This window comes from Amaranthus tricolor, chromosome 10 (assembly GCF_026212465.1).
Source record: "Amaranthus tricolor cultivar Red isolate AtriRed21 chromosome 10, ASM2621246v1, whole genome shotgun sequence".
NCBI lineage: Eukaryota > Viridiplantae > Streptophyta > Magnoliopsida > Caryophyllales > Amaranthaceae > Amaranthus > Amaranthus tricolor.
In genome coordinates this window covers 15,667,000-15,682,335 of record NC_080056.1, presented here as the reverse complement: position 1 = coordinate 15,682,335, position 15,336 = coordinate 15,667,000, and the positions used below count along the sequence as shown (strand labels likewise).

The 15,336-nt window shown below is 30.8% G+C and overlaps 1 non-coding gene across 1 annotated transcript; it reads right to left on the bottom strand.

Moving 5' to 3' along the window:
• Positions 1-2,759: 2,759 nt before the first annotated feature.
• On the bottom strand, positions 2,760-2,832 carry TRNAF-GAA (transfer RNA phenylalanine (anticodon GAA)). The gene has a single exon. It is a non-coding gene; the product is annotated as a tRNA-Phe (tRNA).
• Positions 2,833-15,336: the final 12,504 nt, after the last annotated feature.

Genomic DNA, 15,336 nt, shown 5'->3' with positions numbered 1-15,336 from the left:
AAATAAAACCTCTTAAATCACATTCTCACCCTAAGCACCATTCACTACCATGTTAACCTAACTACCATCACCATCAAAAAGGCGTTAATGATAAGAATTAAGATGTCCCTTAAAATGTTGGAATACAATTAATTGAGTTACGAATTAAAATTCGGGTTAGGTCCATTTTGCAGATATATATATATATATATATATATATATATATATATATATATATATATATATATATATATATATATATATATATATATATATATATATATATATATATATATATATATATATATATATATATATATATATATATATATATATATATATATATATATATATATATATATATATATATATATATATATATATATATATATATATATTGTAGTAGATAACACATATATTTGTTATGGGCTGAAATAATTAAGCTCATAAAACATTTAGTTAGATCTTAAATCATCCACCTTAGTCTACTAACTTTCTAAAATAACTACTCATTACTCACCATGACCTACCATTACCACGCGTTATACACATGATGTCCATTTAACTAGCCTTCATTCTACCATTATAAATACATGTTGCACCATTCATTTATCTCTAAGCTTTTATATTCCTACCGTTACTCTACAAATACACTGGCCTCCTACTTAGAATATATACTTAACCAAATATTCCTTCAATTGATCTGAACTCATCCTTCAATTCGTTAATCTTGCATTCATTATATTATCATACATTTATTGATTTCTGTTTTCCGATCTGACTTGAGCATCATAAGGATTTTCTAGGAAAACCACCCCGGGCAAGGCTAACGTTGTATTGCAAGATTTGAGGTCTCATCAGTAGAAAGATTATAAGCACTTTCAACATACTGATAGTTCTCCCCAAGTACACCTTATATCCATGTATTTTAAGTATTTTTTGCTCTTTCACGTTTCATTACTTAAACAATATTCAATGTTTATTTTCAAAAATTGATGAAAACAAAAGGAGACAAAAAAATGCTTAAACTAATACTAATTTATTATATCTAATTAGTTAAATTGCTCAAACAATAAATACTTTTACAAAAATCTTTCATCAAAATTTTAATATATATGTGCAACACATCTTCAAATATACTCGTATTATAGTCATATGACAATCATTGAATAACTTAATGGAGTACATTATTGAAATTCTTTGACATTAAAAAGACATTTTTTAAAAATATTTGTTTTATAAATAAGTTAGAGTATATTTTAATAGGAAATCCGTATCTGAAAACTTAATTATGTATACTTGTAATACTAATTGAGTAGTTTACTAGTTTATTTAATATTTAATAAATAATTGAGATTTTTTGAAAAAGAAAATTTTGAAATTTGAATATGAAAAATAAAAAGGAATAATTAAACATAGGTCCTTCAGGCTTAAGGATTACATCAAAACTACAGTACTAAAAAAGTTTTTCAGTATTTGCTCCCGTCTTGAGAAAATGAGAATTTTTTGTTTTACAAACCCTGAAAAAACAAGTAAAGAAAAGAAAATAATAATAATAATAATAATAATAATAATAATAATAATAATAATAATAATGATGATGATGATACAAGTACGAGATTCACAATGACAACTACAACCAATTCAATTCAACCAAACTAACAATAACTTTGATGATTACTCCGGTAGAAAATCATAATGCGAAAATAAAGATTGATTTGAATTTTGAATACTAATTAAAATAACACATTATCTTAAATTCCTAAATTTAGGGGATAATATTAATTGCAAAAAACTACCTTATCTAAATTTCTTTGCAAAAAACTACCTTATACTCCCTCCTATTTAGGATAGGTGTCTCATTTGACTTTTTACGGATTTTAAGAAAAGTCAAAATGGGACCCTAAGGGTAGGAGAGAGAGTAGTATTATGGGTTTTTAATTAAAAGGGAGGAATAATTAATAAGGGTAATGCAGGGTATAATTGAAAATAGGATAAACTACTAAGGGCATAATAGTCAAAAGTGCATACCAAAAATAGAAATGGAACAATTAAGGTGACTTGACCATAAAAGGAAATGAGAAACCTAAGCTGAATAGGAGGGAGTATAATATAATTCTTTGTAAAACACTACCTTTTAACGGATTTTAACAGTTGACCGTTAATTTTAACCTTTGACCGTCACGTGACCCTTAAAAGACACCTCCTTCCTCATTTGATGAAGCTTCCATGGTTGCCATCGATAATCTATTCGACAATTTTACTAATTTGAGCTATAAAACTAGAGTTTTAATGAATATGAAATTTGACAATATTACAATAACACTCTAGGTTATTTTTAGAGGCGTTCAAAACTGATTCGACCTGATAATCCAAACCGAAACCGAAGTGAATCGACCCGATAATGTGTTCCTTTTTTTTAGGTTTATCGAATCGACATTATCCGAACCGAAGTCGTACCCGAACCGGTTGACAACCGAAAAATGGGAAAACTGAACCCGAGTTGTGACTGATTTTTGTAACCGACACATAACCGCTAACCAAGATTACCCGAACCTAATAATGAGCGACCTGAGTGATATCCTACTCGAATTATGCTCGAAACCAAACTCGATCCGACTAAAACCGATTTAACCCGAACAAAATTTAGATTGAGCTGCTGTAAACCTAAACCAATTGTTAACATAGAAGTATGATCGACTCATATCCAATCATCTCATTAGTTAATCTAATTAAGTGATAGATATTTTAATAAATGTAATTTTAAAAAATTAAAAAAATGCGATGAGCGTGGAACGAACACGCGACCTTCAGATCTTCAGTCTGACGCTCTCCCAACTGAGCTATCCTCGCTAATTAATAATTATTGATAAATTTAACTAATCATTCAATATTAGAGTGGAAACCTGTGCAAGTTTTTAACATCAACATACATAAATATGTAATATTAAATAAATAAAGTCAGAGATATTATGCAATAGATTTACTCAATTTTGATAGTTTTATGCATAAAATTACCCCATATTTTTGAAAATTAGCACCAATATATTATGCAGTATAATATATTCTCTAACTTACTCAATTTAACTATAAATAAATGCTAGACAAAGATACTTTAAAGGTAGAGATATTACTCTAGATTAAATGTCTTCTGGTTTTTCTTTAGCCAATAATTGAGTTTCATTTGACAAACTCTCTTTAATTATGACGACACTTGGAATTTTCTAAGCTTGTTAGTATAATGTATAATTTTCCATACATTTGCCCATATAATACCATCAGTAGTGGATCCAGGACTCAAACTCTTTGAAAAAACCAGTATGACAAAGACAATCCAATCAAAAATACTAAAAAACACTCTCTAGTATATACTAAAACGAACTAAACAAATATCACTTAAATTAATAAAAATTAATTTCAAAAATTTTATCGACTTCAAAATAGTAAAGCGAATTACTTTATAAAAGAAAACATGGATTGAACACGCAACCGTCAGATCTTTAGTCCGAAGCTCTCTCCCAACTGAGCTATCCTCGCTAATCGATAATTGTTGATAAATTTAACTAATAATTCATTAATTAGTAGTTCGGAAATCCATGCAATGCACGATTTTTTTAAACATCAATAAATGTAAACATATGATATTTAAAAAATAAACCGACGATATTATGCATTTGAAATACTCAATACTGAGAGTTGTATGCCTAAAATTACTCCCATAATTTTGAAAATTAGCACCAATATATTATACATTATATTATATTCTCTATTTTACTCAATTTAACTATAAATAAATGCTAAGGAAAGATACTTTAATGGTAGTCATATTGTTCAAGATTAAATGTCATATCATTTTTTCTTTAGCCAATAATTGAGTTCCATTTGGCAAAAGCTCTTTTTAATCGTCACACTTGAAATTTTTCAAGCTTTTTAGTATGATGTATGATTTGACATACATTTTCCCATAACATATCATCAATGGCGAATTTAGGGCTCAAATTAAGTGAGAACACATGTATGACAAAAACATTCCAATTAAAAACACAAAAAAAAAAATCATAAATATATATGTTAAAAATTTATGTATTCAATTCAACCCTAAAAAATAATATTTAATATAATAGTCTATCTCATCGAATTTTCTTATTTTTCCATAAGTGACACTCTGAAATTCTAAACTCGACATATTAAATAATTTAAAATATCACCAACAATAATGAATTAAAGTATCTCTGCATATCAAATTGCAATTAAGTAAAAAAATCCCACTTTTTCATAATTTCATTCTCCTCTAAATAAAAAAATTCAAATAAATGATCAAGAACATGCTTCAACTCTTCATTTAAAACAGAGTTTTTTTAAAAAAAAAAAACACCGCAACAATCAGTAAGTAATAATTAATAAATTATTTTTAAATATGTTTTATAAAAATCATACCTTGAAAAGGTGAATAAAAATATCAAGAGATAAGAGTTACTTAAATAGCTTTTAGCTTAGTTGGTCATTAATATCCTCCTACAGCATGTTTCAATACAAAAGATCTTAGGTTCAAATCATACAAATATTAATATTAATATCTCAAATTTAGTTTCAGTTTATAATTCAATCACATATTATCTTTATCTTATTTGAATTTTTTCGTTCAAATATTGTTATCATTATAATAAATTTTTAACAATTATTAATTGAATTAATTATTGCTACAAAATAAATCGAGTGATAAGAGAGTTTAATAACTCTAGAAAGCAAATATGTATTATAGGTTAGCAAATGATGGTTATATAATATATATACAATGTATTTTAACATACAAATGGGATGATAGTAAAACAATAGACCTTTGCTTGCTTAATGGGTTGAATCATATATCAACTCAAATCAAAAGATGTTATAAATATTTTGTTTTCTAATTTCGTATATAAATTTCTGAATATCATATAAAAAATTCTTACTTAATTTCGTGACCAAGTTTCTATGTGAGTAATTTATTAAAAGACGCTATTATTGTGTTTTTTCCTAACTTCTAATTTAAATTTTATGTATGTTATGTGAATGATTCTTTTTTTTTCGTTTTAAAATTTCTGTGTCAATATATTTTTATAATAAAATATATTATTAAGGAAATTCTCATAGTTTGATATGAAATATAATATTCTTGATTTACATTTAATAATAAATTGAGTTATTATCAAACATAATTTAAATATTGACAAAATATGTTAAAATGTTTGTTTCATAATAAAATGGTAATTAATTCCACATTTAAATGCCAAATATTAATAATATTAATTATTGTATTAGATAGGTCAGTCAATTTCAATTAGTCAATCTTAATTCTTCAAAAAAAAAGATGTTATAGATATGTTACACCCAAATTTCTTATATAAATTTATTAATATCATATAAAAGATTCTTACTTTATGTCGTTTTTAAGTTTCTGTGTAAGTAATTTCATTAAAAGATGCTATTATTATGTTTTGTTCTCTAATTTCTAACTTAAAATTTATGTATGTCATGTAAATAATTCTTACTTTATTTTGTTTTTAAGTTTTTATGTCAATATATTTACATATTAGAATATATGATTTAGGAAATTCACATGTTTTTTATGATACATAATATTCTTGATTATAGGTAATTGATTAACATTCAATAATAAATAGAGTTATTATCTAACATAATTTAAATATTGACAAAATATATTAAATTGTTTGTTTCTTAATAAAATTGTAGTTAATTTTATAATAAAATGGCAAATTTAAATAGTAATAATTACTGCATTAGATATGTTAACCAAATTCAATTTGAATTTCTTATTCAAATTTCTAAATATCATACAAAAGATTCTCACTTTATGTTGTTTCTAAGCTTTTGGGTAAGTAATTTCATCAAAAGATGTTAATGTAAATGTTTCTTACTTTATTTCGTTTTCACGTTTTTGTATCTAATCTTACTATCAACTGACTGAAATACTAAAATCTATTAATTAAACCTAAATATACATGAATTCAAAATTAAACCTAATCTTAAACTTTCCTTTTATTAAAAGGTTAATAAAGATATTTAAATTAAGGTTCATTAAACATAAATTTAATCATAGACTCAGTTTAATACAATTAATCACATAATATCATTCTATACAACAAATTCGGATTAGCCACTCACTGCTAGAGAAAATTCTACCCACTTATCATGGAAACTTGTTGGGTTATTCCCTCCCACTTGGAGGAAGGCCCAAATTAATATATTTAATTATGGGCTTAATAAGAATGCGCTAATAATAGTAATAATATTATTATTATTTATTAATAATAAAAAAAGAGGTATACTATAAAAGGAAAAAAATAGGGCAGCAGCCTTTATTGGTTTTTGTAATTGAGATTGCGCACAAAACAGAGAAAAGAGAATCAGGCGCAGTAGGAGTGCAACGTAGCATTTTCGGTTCTTTCGGCGATCCGATCGAAGGCCATTCGTGCTCCGTTTTTCGTCAAATTTTGACATGGTGTTCCTATCTACCCAACCTACATATTCAACGGTTGGATTGTCGTTTTGTGCATTGTAAGTGGGTAATTTGTATTTTGCCCTAATTTTACCCTAATTGTTATTTTACCACTTTTGAGTGATGTTTTAGGGTTGTTTGGTGTTTGTATTACCTCTAGTATTGTCTGGAGAGGATTTTTGGTTGTACCCATTAATTTTATTGGTGATTAGTGGAAAAGTGTGGTACCACTTACGGTCCCGTGGTTTTTCCCGCATTGGGTTTTCCACGTAAATATCGTGTGTGCTTTATTTTTGCATTTTTACTTTATTGTGCTTGATTGTGGGATTATTATTGTTTGTTTGATTGGATTGGTTATTTTTGCTCATCTAACAACACAAAGGGAGAAAATGTGTGTATTATATCGCCTCTTTTCTCAACATAGTGGTATCAAGAGCTTGGTTTATATTTTCTTGGGTGATACTCTTGTGTTGGTTTATGATGGATGAAAAATCTAGTATGCACGGTATGATTTATTTGGACTCTGCCAATTACGCTGTGTGGAAGACTAAGATGGAAGATATTCTTTATGTGAAGGATTTGTATGAACCAATCTTAAATGAGACTATGCCCACTGGTCAAGATGGAAGTAAATGGAAAATTTTGAATCGGAAAGCGGTAGGAACCATTAGACAATTTGTTGATGTTAGTGTGCTCTAACATATTTCCAATGACACGAATGCTTATGAATTGTGGATGAAACTTGAGGCTATGTATGAGAGGAAGAATGCCTAAGTAAAGCGTCATTGATAAGAAAATTGGTAAAGTTAGAATTTCACGATGGTAATAGCATGGTAGTACATATGAATGATTTTCAAGGTTTGATTAATTAATTGTCTGCAGTGAAAATGTCCTTAGATGATGAGTTGCAGGCACTATTACTACTTTCCTCATTGCCAGAGAGTTGGGACACACTATTTGTATCACTTAGAAATTCTGCTCCTGATGGTAAGTTGATAATGGAGAGTGTCAAAGCTAGTCTGCTGAATGAAGAGACTAGGAGAAAGGAGATGGGTTCCTCCAACCATTCTGAAGCTCATTATGTTGCACAAGAGTCTAATAGGGGAAGAAGCAAAAATTGACCTTCTCGAGGTAGAGACAATTCCAGAGACAAGTCTAAATCCAAGGGTAGAATTATTTGTCATTACTGCGACAAGCCGGGACATATTAAGAGGTTCTGCAGAAAGATGAAAAGAGACAAGTCAAAAGATAGAAAGGGTGATTCATCTGAGTCGAAGTCTTAAGAGAAAAATACTACAGCTCTAGCAATCAGTGATAATGATTTGCTCTTCATTGGTGATAAAGAGTGTTTGAATGTAGCAGGTGATGACTGCAATTGGGTGATTGATTCAGCTGCTTCGTATCATCTTACTTCGCATCAAGACTATTTCTCGTCCTACACTAGTGGTGATTTTGGTAGTATTAGAATAGGGAATGATGGGTCATCCAGGGTTGTCGGCAAAGACACTATTTACTTGGAGAGTTCCACCGGTTGTAAGCTGATTTTGAGAAATGTTAGACACGTTCCTGATATCAGATTGAATCTCATTTTTATAGGTAGACTTGATGAAGAGGGTTACTTCAGCCACTTCAATGATGGTAAGTGGAAGCTCTGCAAGGGGAATCTCATAGCAGCCCGAGGTAAGAAGCAAGGTTCTCTTTATATGATGCAAGCGAAGGTTTGCGCGGGTGAGGTAAATGTTGCAGATGAATGTTCTAGTGAGTTATGGCATAATAGACTTGGCCATATGAGTGAGAAAGGTATGCAGATTCTCTCTAAGAAGCAATATCTCCCTGATGTCTCAGGTATGTCTCTTAGATCCTGTGTTGATTGTTTAGCTGGTAAACAACATAGGGTTGCTTTTCATTCTCGCCCCCCATCTACAAGAAAGTATCCTCTTGATCTTGTCCACACTGATGTATGTTCTATGGATGCTAAATACCATAGTGGTGCTCTTTACTTTGTTTCTTTTATTGATGATTATTCTCGAAAAGTGTGGGTTACTGTGTTGAAAACCAAGGATCAGGTACTTTCTGCTTTCAAGGAGTTTGAGGCTAGAGTTGAGCGAGAAACTGGTAGAAAGTTCAAGGTCGTGAGAGCTGATAATGGTGGTGAGTAAAGAGGCCCATTTGAAAGCTACTGCAAGGGTCAAGGCATCAAGCTTGAGAAAACAGTTCCAAAGACACCTCAATTGAACGGAGTTGCAGAGAGGATGAACAGAACAATTGAAGAAAAAATCCGATGTATGCTCTCTCATGCAAAGTTGTCCAAGTTTTTCTGGGCAGAGGCATTGGTTACAGCTGTGTACTTGATTAACCTTTCACCTTCAAATCCTCTTGATGGTGATGTTCCTCAGAAATTTGGACCGGTAAAGATGTCTCCTACACGCACTTGAGGGTATTTGGATGTCGTGCTTTTGTTCACATTCCTAGAGATGAGAGATCCAAGTTAGATAAGAAGACAAAGCAGTGTATATTCTTGGGGTACTCTGAAGATGCTCTTGGGTACAAGTTATGGGATCCAGTAGATAGGAAAGTTCTCAGAAGTAGAGATGTTGTGTTCTTTGAAGATCAGACTATTGAAGATATTGAAAAGCCAAAGCAACAAACATCCTCTCATACTCCAATCAATTTTGATCCAGTCTTACCGCAGATGACTCCTAGAGTTGAAGGGGGAGATATTCAGGATGATGATGACAATATTGGTGATGATGATCAACCTGAAGTTGAGCCTCCAGTTGTTGAACCGCAACCACAGCCTAATGATGTGAGAAGAACTACTAGAGGACCACGTCCTTCTATGAGGTATCCTACTACAGAGTTTGTGTTACTAACTGATGGGGGAGAGCCAGAAGACTTTCAGGAGGCTATGTCACATGAGAAAGGTAAGGAGTGGTATAATGCCATGCAAGATGAGATGAATTCCTTGCATGAGAATCACACTTATGATCTGGAAAAGTTACCTAACGAAAAACGAGCACTCAAGAATAAATTGGTGTTTAAGTTGAAGCACGGAGAAGATGGTCAACCACCTAGGTTCAAGGCTAGGATTGTTGTGCGAGGCTATGAACAGAAGAAGGGGATTGATTTTCATGAAATTTTCTCTCCAGTGGTGAAGATGTCTTCAATCAGAGTTGTACTTAGTTTGGCTGCCAGCATGAATTTGGAGATTGAGCAACTTGATGTGAAGACTACTTTCCTCCATGGTGACCTAAAGGAGGAAATTTACATGGAGCAACCTGAAGGCTTCGAGGTCAAGGGAGAGGAGAAACTTGTGTGTCGCTTAAAGAAGAGTTTGTATGGTCTTAAGCAAGCGCCTCGGCAATGGTACAAGAAATTTGAGTCATTCATGGTTGATAATGACTTCCACAAGACATATGCTGATCATTGCGTGTTTGTGAAGAATTTTGCTGAAGGTGACTTTCTCATTCTCTTGTTATATGTTGATGATATGTTGATTGTTGGTCGTGATTCCAATAAGATTGTTGACTTAAAGGCTAGTTTGAGCAAGTCCTTTGCTATGAAGGACCTTGGCCCTGCAAAACAAATTTTAGGCATGCGTATTTATCGTGATAGGAAAAATAAGAAATTGTGGATATCACAAGAGAAATACATTGAAAAGGTGCTTAAAAGGTTCAATATGAACAATGCTAAGCCTGTGTGTTCTCCACTGCCAGTGCATATGAAATTGAGTTCCAAACAATGTCCTACAACAGATGAAGATAAGAAAAAGATGAAAAATGTGCCTTATTCATCCGCTGTAGGTAGTTTGATGTATATACTATGGTATGTACTAGGCCTGATATAGCTCATGTTGTTGGGGTAGTTAGCAGGTTTATGTCTAATCCTAGAAAGGAGCATTGGGCTGCAGTTAAGTGGATTCTAAGGTATCTCAGGGGCACTTCTAGAGTAAGTTTATGTTTTGGTCCTGGCAAACCTGTGTTGGATGGTTACACAGATGCTGATATGTCAGGTGATATTGATTCTAGTAAGTCTACTTCTGGTTACATGATGACGTTTGCAGGGGAGCTGTTTCTTGGCAATCTAAACTGCAAAAATGTGTTGCTCTATCAACTACTGAGTCAGAGTATGTGGCAGTTGTTGAAGCTGGTAAAGAGTTAGTGTGGATGAGGGACTTCCTTGAGGATTTGGGTTTGGAGCAAGACGATTTTTTGTTACATTGTGATTGTCAGAGTGTCATTCACCTAGCTAAGAATGCTACCTATCATGGTCGAACGAAACATATACGAAGGAGGTATCATTGGATTCGAGATTAGATAGAACAAAAAATATTTGAGATTGTGAAGATCAGTACTCATGAAAATGGATCAGATATGTTGACGAAGATCCTTCCAAGAGACAAGTTAGAGGTGTGCCGTTTGAAAGCGGGACTTGTCATACCCCCCAAGTTGGAGTGAGGGGGAAATTTGTTGGGTTATTCCCTCCCACTTGGAGGAAGGCCCAAATTAATATATTTAATTATGGGCTTGATAATAATGGGCTAATAATAATAATATTATTATTATTATTTATTAATAATAATAAAAAAAAGGGGTAATACTATAAAAGGAAAAACATATGGCAGCAACCTTTATTGGTTTTTGTAATTGAGATTGCGCACAAAACAGAGAAAAGAGAACCAGGCGCAGTAGGAGTGCAACGTAGCATTTTTGGTTCTTTCGGCGATCCGATCGAAGGTCATTCGTGCTCCGTTTTTCGTCAAATTTTGACATGTTGTTCCTATCTACCCAACCTACCTATTCAACGGTTGGATTGTTGTTTTGTGCATTGTAAGTGGGTGATTTTTATTTTGCCCTAATTTTACTCTAATTGTTATTTTACCACTTTTGAGTGATGTTTTAGGGTTGTTTGGTGTTTGTATTACATCTAGTGTTGTCTAGAGAGGATTTTTGGTTGTACCCATTAATTTTATTGGCGATTAGTAGAAGAGTGTGGTACCACTTACGGTCCCGTGGTTTTTTCCTGCATTGGGTTTTCCACGTAAATATCGTGTGAGCTTTATTTTCGCATTTTTACTTTATTGTGCTTGATTGTGGGATTATTATTGTTTGTTTGATTGGATTGGTTATTTTTGCTCATCTAACAACACAAAGGGATAAAGTGTGTGTATTATATCGCCTCTTTTCTCAACAAAACTAACATAAAAATAATAAGAGCAATTTGCAAAACAGCCTTAAGTTTAGGGCTTTGGTGAATTACAACATTAAAGTTTGTTTTTTGCGAATTACTGCCTTAAAAGTATCAAAGTCTACACCATTCCGACCAAGTGATCCTTGACCAATCCAAATGACTGTTGATCATTACTAATCACCATTGACTTTTGTTAACCATCTATAATGACTTTTGACTTTCCTAATTACCAGTAGTGCCCCTATGTCTTAGCACTCTAATGTCGTTTTTACCCATCATAACGATATTTTATCAAAAAATGGATGTCGCGTTTACCCTTTTAGAATAACTCCTTCGAAAATCAGGTCGAAACAAATACTTATTTGCCTATTTTTCGATATGTAACGTTGTTTTTACCATCATAACGGTATTTTTGAAAAAAACGGAGGTCACGATTATCCTTACGGGAAAATTCTTTCGGAAATCTGGTCGAAACAAGTACTTATTTGTCTATTTTTCGACACGTAGATTGAAAAAGATATTTAACTTCGTTGTTACGTACCCATCACAACGATATTTTTTAAAAAAAGAAACGTTGCTACTACTTTTAAATATCTTTTTTCGATCTACATGTCGGGAAACAGGCGAATTAGTACTTGTTTCGACCGGATTTTTGAAAGAGTAATCCCATAAGGATAATTGCGACGTCCATTTTTTGAAAAATTATTGTTATGATGGATAAAACGACGTTAAATATATTTTTTGATATACGTATCGACAAATAGGCAAATAAGTACTTGTTTCGATCAGATTTTCGAAAGAGGTACCCCAAAAGGTAATCGTGACGTTCGTTTTTTTTTTAAAAAAATCGTTATGATGGGTAAAAATGACGTTATAAAGGTACTATTGGTAACTAGGAAAGTTAAAAGTGATTATGGATGGTCAACAAAAGTCAAAGGTGATTAGTGATGGTCAACGGTCATTTATGTTGGTCAAAGGTCATTTGGATTGTCAACGGTCACTTGGCCTGAATGGTGTAAACTTCGATAGTTTGGAGGCATTAGTTCTCAAAAAAAAAAAATTTAAGATGTAATTCGCAAAAACCCTAATGTTAAAGAGTTAAATTTTTATATCAAAGAATTAAATTTTTATATTTCAAATCCACATAGTTGTTTGAAAAATATTGGAGTTTAATTTCCAAATTAAAATTCTATAGTATTGTTTGGATAACCTTGTAATTACATTCAACCAAAAATATTAAATATTAGCAAATAAAATGTATTATGATATTAAAATAATCCAAAATTGTGACATTAAAAGTTATCTTAACATTAAATATCAAAAGTGTAACGTACAAACTACTCGTCAAGGCATAAGAGTAATAAAAGATATAACAATTTTTTTTAGATGATTTGGTTTGCGAAGGAGTTACAATATTTTTTGTCCATCATCATTATATTCAGTGCTGTAAATAAAAGTTATTAACAAAATTTAAATAAGTTTAAACTCAAATAATCATAACTTTATTAAATGAGATAATTAGAGACTTAGCGTCTTGTAAAATCTGGGACTCAAGAATAAAATCATTAGGCGTATTAATTTATTTTAAGAAAGAATGATTCAAAATTTAAATAATGATTTGTCGTTTTTGTAAAATCATCATATTTTTTCATTTAAAAATCACGCCAACTATAAAGTCTCTCTTATTGTATTTTTTTATAGGTCGTCTGAAATGGGCTCATATAATTAATAAATTTCTTTAATTAGTTACTTTAAGATCGTAAGTAATCATTTTAAGGTTATGAATAATCAGATTATAAAAAGTGATTATTTGAAAATTATAAGTAATCACTTTAACATTATAAGTGATCACTTTAAAACTAAAAATGTATAATTAGGCCAGTCCAATAGAGATGATCTTATCGTAAGACAGTCCAATAGTGATCACTATAAAACTAAAAATGTAACAACCATCTTTTTAAACAAAAATAGTTATGCGAAAATAACCTTTAAGACGATTATCACTTACTCTTAAATAAATAAGAACATAAATATATACCTAAACCTAAAAGTATATAAAACTTAAAATAGCTAAATTTTAGAGCATCATTGTAGAGCAAAACTCCTTTAAAGAAAAGAAACAAATGTCTCAAAGTCTAAAAGTAAGAAACCATATGTCATCAAAAGTCCTAGAATCGACTCTTACACTTCCAGCCCGCACGGTAGTGATCATGTAATGATTCACTATCTGTATAAAAATGTAAATCCATAATCAGTGGGGAGTAATTAGTTTTTCTGATCGTAAAACACATTCAAGATTGTCTCTAAATACAAAGAAATTTAAAAAGTGATCAATTAGTTATATGAATATATAAATTCAACTTAAACTAGTCAACGTTTGAAAAAAAAATTTAAAACATTTAAGCTTTTATTTAATAAATCAAATGAGTATGGTTTCACAAATCATTGAAAACATAATCAACAAGTAAAGAAGGAATGAAGGTGGTGTTAGATGCCGATAAGATGGCCTTACACAATTACCTTCTAAGGTTTATCGATCGAACCCCAATCTATTAAAATAGACCTGTTTAAGAATGTCCGATTTTCCCCTAGCAGTGGATGCCTCTTTTGCCTTACACCACCGGGTACCGGGACGACAACAATTAACCCTTGTATATATAAATATTATCAGAAGTATGTTCTAACTATTTATAGATGCCAAAATAGGCCTTACAATCCTATGACTCCTTATTCGCACAAAACACATTAAAATTAAACTTTAATTATAAAATCACTATCAAAATATTTCAAGATGTCAAAATAGGTCCTACCCAAAAACTAAGTTCAACATACTTATCTCAAATATACTTTATCAAATACCTTTATTTTTAAAATATAATATATTCCACTAATACATTCGAGTTTAATTTAAAAAAAAAAAAACCAAAAACTAATACTATGACTGATGTCTGAGTTTGGGAATAAAGTGAACTCTAAATTTTACTTAGTCAACAAAAGTCACCTATGTTACCAGGGGCGGAGTTGATAAACAATAATACTCCCTCCGAACCAATTTAGTTGTCTTATTTTCTTATTTGGCAAAGTTTTTTTTGGTTGTCCCATTTTTATTTTCGCCAATCTTTTTTTACCTAAATATCTTTAGTTCACAGAAGTAATTATGAATATACCCCCATATACTTTACTTACTCAACTACCTTTTACTACTTATCCTTTACTACTTACCCTTTTTAATGGACCCCACACCATCCTTAATAACCGTGCCCAAGCAAATGGAACATCTAAATTGGTTCGGAGGGAGTATTATACATCCTCCAATTTAAAGAAATTAAATGTTAAAATATAGTGAAATGAGATCTTATTTAATTCGTGTCAATGTAAATTTTATTAATATCAGTTTTTTTAATTTTTAATTATATTCGATTAGAGAATATATATAGCATTGAATTAATGAATTGGATAAAGTATAAAAATCAAATGAGAAGTATTAAATAAAAACATATTTAATTAGTTATAATATTAAGTTTATTTCAGTAAAAAAATAAATAGATGTAAAAATTTGTTTAGTTTTCCTGATGTATTTGTATAAAGCAAGCTTTTTGTTAAGAAATAAATTATACTTTGTTAAGAAGTAAACCAAGAGCACATTGTAGTTATGCATTCTTTTTCAC